Source organism: Lolium perenne, chromosome 2, assembly GCF_019359855.2.
Source record: "Lolium perenne isolate Kyuss_39 chromosome 2, Kyuss_2.0, whole genome shotgun sequence".
Lineage (NCBI taxonomy): Eukaryota > Viridiplantae > Streptophyta > Magnoliopsida > Poales > Poaceae > Lolium > Lolium perenne.
In genome coordinates, this window is record NC_067245.2 from 325,742,230 (window position 1) to 325,749,406 (window position 7,177).

Below are 7,177 nucleotides of genomic sequence, written 5' to 3' on the forward strand. Positions count from 1 at the left end.
TTATACGGTTATTTAATTGCTCCGGGATACTCGGACAATTTTTACAGTCATTCGATTGCTTTGGGACACCCGAACAATTTTTTGAAACTTTTCTTTCTCGCATAATACCACGAGTATCGAAATTCAAGATATAAAACACTGCAAGCGAGCTCGATAAAAAAGATCAAGGATCGCATGTGCAATTGTACTCAAAAATTATCTTTTGCCAAAGCCTTAGGGAAAATACGAGTGCTGCTAGTGGCAGGGATAAATAACTTATGAAAGGCCCATGCCGGTACATCAAACAAAGGAGGTACTCAAGAGCAACGGAGTCAAATACGGAGTATAGTTTCCTCGATTTACTCGGGGGCTATCGCTAAAAACATACATCTTCGGTTGAATCAAAGTTGCGATTACTAAGAGCTCATCAGACCCGCAACATGAGCTGATCACTCATTATTTTGCTCCTGACATCTTTCATAAAAACATTACAATATCATCACTCAAAGGACTAGTGCATCGAGATTTGCAACTCAGTCCACAAAAACTACTACTTACTATGAAGACAATTTGAGAGATACTAATATTTTTGTCAAAAGTGGCAAAAATATTATCTACAAACAAAATATTCATCTTTGCAGAAATTCTTCGGTATATTCAAGAGACGAATAAAATTTACAAATGCAACATCCGAACATGCGGATGCAAGGGTAATTTGCTCCCGTAAGAGGAAAAGTGACACCATTCAGGTGGAGTCATATGCTTCGGAGTTAATTTCTAGCCTAGCAGCAATCATGGCGGCAGGGTCCTTCACAAAAGGTATAAAATGGCTAATATCACCATTAGATATTGCAATCGCTTCCAAATCTAGCGAAGGATGCTGTGACAGCGTGAAAGCAAGCGCCGTTTCAACTCCTGCGAGAAGCTAGCAGCGAACTAACTTACGAACCTTCTTGGCATTACTAAACTTCGACATCAAAGATAGCAATGTTGGAGGAATTTCATTCAGCGGAAACATCGTCTTCCATATCATCTTCAAGCTAGTATAGCATTTGTCGAAAAGTCGGTGTACTTGGTGCACCCGATCTTGAAATTTTGCAACAATGACAGCTTTTCGCTTGTCCGTCCTGAAAACTTCTTCGTATTGTGAGAGGTTGGTCAAAGCAGCTATGCGGTCATGCACTCGTTTGTTCTCTTCGGAAAGATTCAGGGCAATAACTAATGAAGAGCAAGATTGCGAAAAGATCAGCAGTGAAGGGAGAATTGTTTTCTCGAAAATAGCATGAAGCACTTACAGTTTAAACTATCGGTGGCCTTCTGCAGCTCGTTTAGAGCATATCGTTCTGCGTCGACAGCCAATTCACCCTTTTTCTTTATAATAGCTGCCATCGCATGGAGATTGCGCATATCTCTTTCCATCTGAGCAATTTAGGTCTTCATATATTGCAGTCGATCACTTTCAGAGTCACCAGCCGAAGAACCTTCAATAAAGGAAGGGACAGAAGCTACCTGCAAAGATTACATCGTCGAAGAGTGTCAACGAATGTATATCTGCTGTCGAGAAGACTCTACTCCCATCGGGAGGCACACAGTAAGAAACAAGAACGTTGTAATCAACAAAGAAGGGCTGACAACACTGCCAGAATAAAATCCATTGCAAAAGGGAAACCTTAGAAAAGGCGTTGTTCAAAACAAATAGGTGAATTACAATATAACAGAGGATTCAGGGGGGGTTGGGTCTGTGTCGATGAGCATGGGACAGCTCCCCCGGCAGTAGATTTATTTGCTGATACTAGTTCAAGAAGCTGAATGGCGCATTTGCGTGCCGATGCCTTGAAGGAACTAAGGTCAATAGCTAGACCATCGGGACCCTTTGGTAGCTCTTTTGTCAGCAGTTCCATCTCGGCTTTGAAGCCGTGCCCCATCAAAAGCTGGAAAGCAAGAAGAGCACCATAGGTACGCGAGGTACATTTAAATACCTCGATGGTGCCTTCGGTGTTGTTGACGGAGAAAGTATCTGCCAATTGCTCCAGTGTCTTTTGCTGGTCCGCCTTGGGAAGGATCATGGCGTGAAGTCTCGACAGGACCGCTTTACTCTTCTGAAGAAGCATGCGGACGCGGTCGCTAGACTCGGTTACCAAAGGAATAGGGTCAGAGTCGACTGAGAGCTTGCCCGCGGAGCCAGAAGAAATATCGACCGCCTCTGCAAAAATAAGTATAGAGGTTAGAAGCCAATAAAGCTGAATATGGAGAATTAGAAAGACAAAATAGTCGCATTACCAAGCAAGGTCGTGATGGATTTCAGCAGCAGATTTTCCATTTCCTTCTGTTGAGCTTGGGCTTCAGCTTTCGCCTTCTCTTCCTCCTTCATTTTCTTCTTCAGCTGGTCAAGTTCCTTCCTTAAAACATCTATCTCTCGACGGGCATTGGCACCTATTGTTACTGCCTGGTCAAGCTTGGAGGAATTCGAGACATCGTCTTTTTGGAGCCGAGTGTTGATAGCTTGGAGAGAGGAAAATTGGGAGGCAAAGTCTTTCAAGATAGTTATGGCAGTTTGAATGCCCTACAAAAAGAACAGTCGAGATAAGCAATATTAAAATCAACATATAAAAAAGGAGGAGCAGTTCCCAGACTCCACATTCGATTACAAGAAATCAAATGTAGACTCGGGGGCTGGGAGAGAAGAGATCATCATCAAGAAAAATCAAAATACTTACAAGTTTCTCAAAAGGAGCAGAGGAAGCAGCCACTGCCAAAGAAATCTCTTTCTCCTTCGGAAAGGGAGAAGGAGCCAAAGGAATTGAAGGAACCGAAGAAGCCGTTGGCAGAACAGAGGCCCCGGATGTTGCGGGAGTCGAACCACTAGGGGTAGCCTTAGCCTTCTTCGAAGGAGGCTCTATAAATCCCTCATCACTGCAATATATGGGTCCATAAGTTTAAAAAGGAAGAAACAAGTCCACTTCGGAAAAATTTAAGAGAACTTACAAGTCAAGGAGCAAGTCGTCCTCGTCGGCAAAACCGCCGGAATATCTCTTCGGTGGCTGGGCACTGGCCTTCTCCGAAGCTGCACGAACAAAAGGAGTGCGATCAGCTTCATTGCCATGACTCGACTAAGCTGTATCGAGTAGCGCATCATCGTAAGCCTTAAGAACAGCAGAGGAAGCCCCAAGACTGGTAGGATTGATGTCCTTTTTTGAGAGGGTTTCATTGATTTTGATCACTCCCGTATCAGATTCCGCATTGGTGGTGGATTCATTTTCTTCAAGGTCTTCATCATCTCCCGATAAGTTTGGAAGATGTTTGACAGTCAAGAGGGTCTGCCAAAGCAATTACAGTACGATGAGACAATGAAAAAAATATCGAATACATACACAAAATCAGAAGGTCACCTCAGTTGGCTGGTGAGCTAGGTCGAAAGGTTCATAAAGAGCTATCAAGGGAATCGAGTCCGCCTGACTAAAATAGGTCAATCGTCCGACTTCATCCAGCAGTTCTTTACCTAACAACTCTGCAACATTAACTCGAGTCTTGTCCATGGGACCCGAGTATAACCACATCTGGTGGGCCCTGGACATGACTGGTTGGACGCGACGTTTCAGGAACACAGCAGCAATTTCGGTGCCAATCATTGTTTGACCATCAAACTCTTTTATCTGGAGTACTTTCTCGAATAGCTTGTCGGCTACCGGTTTTTCTTTGGCTGTCAGTACATTTCTCCAAGACTTCTTCGGCACAGCCTCAAGGACATCAATAAACTGCGGCAGACATGTATCACTTTTAGCTACCGACAAATCTTTAAGATAGAACCACTTCAACCTCCATCCTTGGACATATTCTCTCATTGGAAAGTTGAAATAGTTCACATCTTTTCGGACAACAAAGCCAACTCCACCAGTAACAAAGGAACCGTTACTGCAATTATAACGTTTGACAAACAAAATTTTCTTCCACAAACCCCAGTGGGGGTCAATGCCAAGAAATGCCTCACACAGGGTGATAAAGATTGCGAGATGGAGAATGGAATTTGGGGTTAGTTGCCAGAGCTGAATCCCATATGAAATTAAAAGTCGACGAAGGAACTCGTGTGCAGGCAAAGACAATCCGCGATACAAGAACGCAACAAAAATTACGGAGAAACCAGCGGGAGGATTAGGACGCGAGGCTGAACCTAGGAGGATGACATTTCCCTCTTCGTCGGGGATTAAGCCAAGGCTCCGAAGTTTGTTCACATCGTGCTTCGTTGTTATTGAAGCAGGCCAGTCGCCGGGGGCGCCCTTGGTCGCTGCGGCAGAAGCCTCTGGCGCGCCACCCTTCATCGCCGCATCGGCGGCCGTCTTAGAAATAGTGCTGCTTGAACCAGCGCCGGTGGCGGCTGCGGAGCTCTTCTTCTTCACCATCTCGAGATGCTTAGGGGGTGATGGAGATTGGAACGCGACGGTAGCGGCGGCGCTGGAGCTTTGGAGGAATAAGGATAGAGGAAGAAGAAAGCGACGAAGAGGAGAATGAAAGAAATAAATCGGTGTTTTACTTTATATACAAAGGGAAATTACCTGGGACTTGGACCGAGAAATCCGCGGTTAGGTCACGAAGCTAAAGGACAGTTATCCCACTACGTGCGGAAATCGAGGAGGCGCCTCGGTCAACGCACAAAGACTAGTCATTTCTTAACTGACCGCGCAGAAGTAGAGTGGGCCCATCGGGTCACGTCCTGTCAAATCGAACCCCGCAGAGGCCGCGTCACTGATGACGTCAACAAAAGTATCGACTCTACACTTTTGGAGCATCCGAAAGAATTCCCAAGGTTGGGTTGCTTGACTTGAGTCTACGCACGGTTGCAAGCATCCGTCCCTAGACTCGGGGGCTACTCCCATCGGGAGCGCTGGACGCGCACCCAATAAAAGTTATGAAGACAGAGAAGAGCAAACCCGAAGATCAGATAAAATCCAAGATCGAGCCCGGGGATTCGAACTTGAGTAGGGCAACGTTGTTTTGCCATCGGCAGTTAACCAAGATCGATCTGTCGAGTAAAGCTGGGCACGTTGCTCCTATCCCTTACGTACTATCAAAACTACATTCGAAGACTTAGAAGACCCGATATAAAAAAGATATCGGATGATGAAAACATTACAGAAAACATCGGCATCTTAATCTTCGAGTAGAACAACTTGAGTCTATGCACGGTTGCAAGCATCCGTCCCTAGACTTGGGGGCTACTCCCATCGGGGGCGCTGGGCGCGCACCCGATATCAAGAATTTTTGCCAAGAAAAGCATCGACAGCAAAAATCTACGAGTGGTACAACTTGAGTCTACGCACGGTTGCAAGCATCCGTCCCTAGACTCGGGGGCTACTCCCATCGAGAGCGTTGGACGCGCACCCAATAAAAATGACTTGGAAAGGGCAAAAGGGCATGAAGATTCACGCTCTTTCGACAGATGAAGATATTCGGATGAAGACAATTAAAGTCCCTGCCCGAAGCTTCACTTCGGCCAGTCACTCGGGGGCTACTGATGTGGGCATTACCCTTCGGGTAACCTATGTTAGGCTACCTCCACCGACCCAAACAGGGGCCCATGAAGATTGCTGAATATCGGAAGAAGGCCTACACGTTGACGCCAAAGGAAAGGACTCGCACCAAGGAAAATACTTGAAGGACAAGGAAAGACGACGACGAAACAAGGAAACCTTAGACTATGACTGTATGTATCCTAGTCGAATCCGGACAGATCTCTCGGGACCTTGCCTAGTATATAAAGGCTAGGAGAGGATCTGCCGGAACACAACCTACACGCATAGAACCATTGCATCGCTTAGAGTTTAGATCCCTAGCCTCTCGGTGAATCCACCGTAGTCCTTCGGCTACCCCATTGTAACCCGACATACTTTTTGATAATCAAGATCAGACAAGCAGGAAGTAAGGGTTTTACCTCACCGAGGGCCCCGAACCTGGGTAAATCTCTCTCCCCGTTTGTTCGATCACCGATGTCTCATGCTAGCCTACAGGATTCCGTCAACCCTAAGCCCCTCATGGTGGGCATTGCCGGGGAGCACCCCCAACATTTCCATTTCTGCAAATTTTTGCACTAGCCATGTGTCCTATTTTTAGGATAGGTCATGCCGAAATTTTCCGGCGATCATGCATGCATGTGTGTTTGTGCATGGTATGTGTGGTTCTAATTAACATACTCTCTTTTGCTCTATGTATGACGCGCGCAGGCAACCATGGTGGTCCATATGAGGGAAGGCCAAGTGGTTAGATATAAGTTGAACGCGAAGGCCGACATGGTTCGGAACAACAGGACCATGATAAGATGTCCGTGTCGACCATGCGGAATCCGGAAGTGGATCGACCCTGATTCTGGACAACTGGAGGATGACCTGCTCAGGCACGGTTTCATGCTCGGCTTCAATGAGAAGCCAGCGGCAAATGGTGGTCATGAAGAAGAGGCCGACATCGGGAGAGAAGACGAAGAGTCTCCCGAGCATGGTGTTCATCATGACGAAGGAGATGCCGATGAAGGAGATGATGCCAGAGCAGATGGTGGTGGAGAAGCCGAGAGCACGCAGACGCCACTAACGTCGGCCTTGAAGGCCCCTCATGTTCAAGAACTGCTCCTCAAGGAGACGGGCAACGCCAAAGCTGAAGCCAAGCTGGTGTCGGGGGGAAGACCCCGGGTATGGCAAAAGACTGGGAACAGTTGGCTCAAGGCCGGCTGGCCCACGGCAAAGGCCAGCTGAGGAGCAGCCGGCTGGAGCCGTGGCCGGCTGCCTTGCGAGTCGGCTGACCTCAGATCTACGCTGGTCCAGTCATGGCCGGCTGCGCTATGGCTGGGCCGGCTTCTACGCACCATATCTGGCTCGGTTTCGTTCTCCCTGACCGGCTCGAGGCTGGTGAGCCTTGCGGGAGAAGGATCAGGAAAGGCTATCCGGGTTCAGAAGTCTACGCTGACCTCATCGCCAGTGTAAAGCGAGGGGCACTGTGGGGCAATAGTGCCCCCCGTCAGAGATTCCCGTCATGGGCGACCTGCGTCATGCGCTGCTGGGCGGCCGGCGGAAACAGCGGGCGCCTACCGCACGTCGCTCGGCCCGTCCCGTCTCCGCTGACCCCGACAGAGGGACGGACGTGACGCCCACGACCGGTGACGCCCTCGCCTCATCAGGATGCGGGAAAGCTGGAGCCGGCGGGCCCGGCCAGTAGG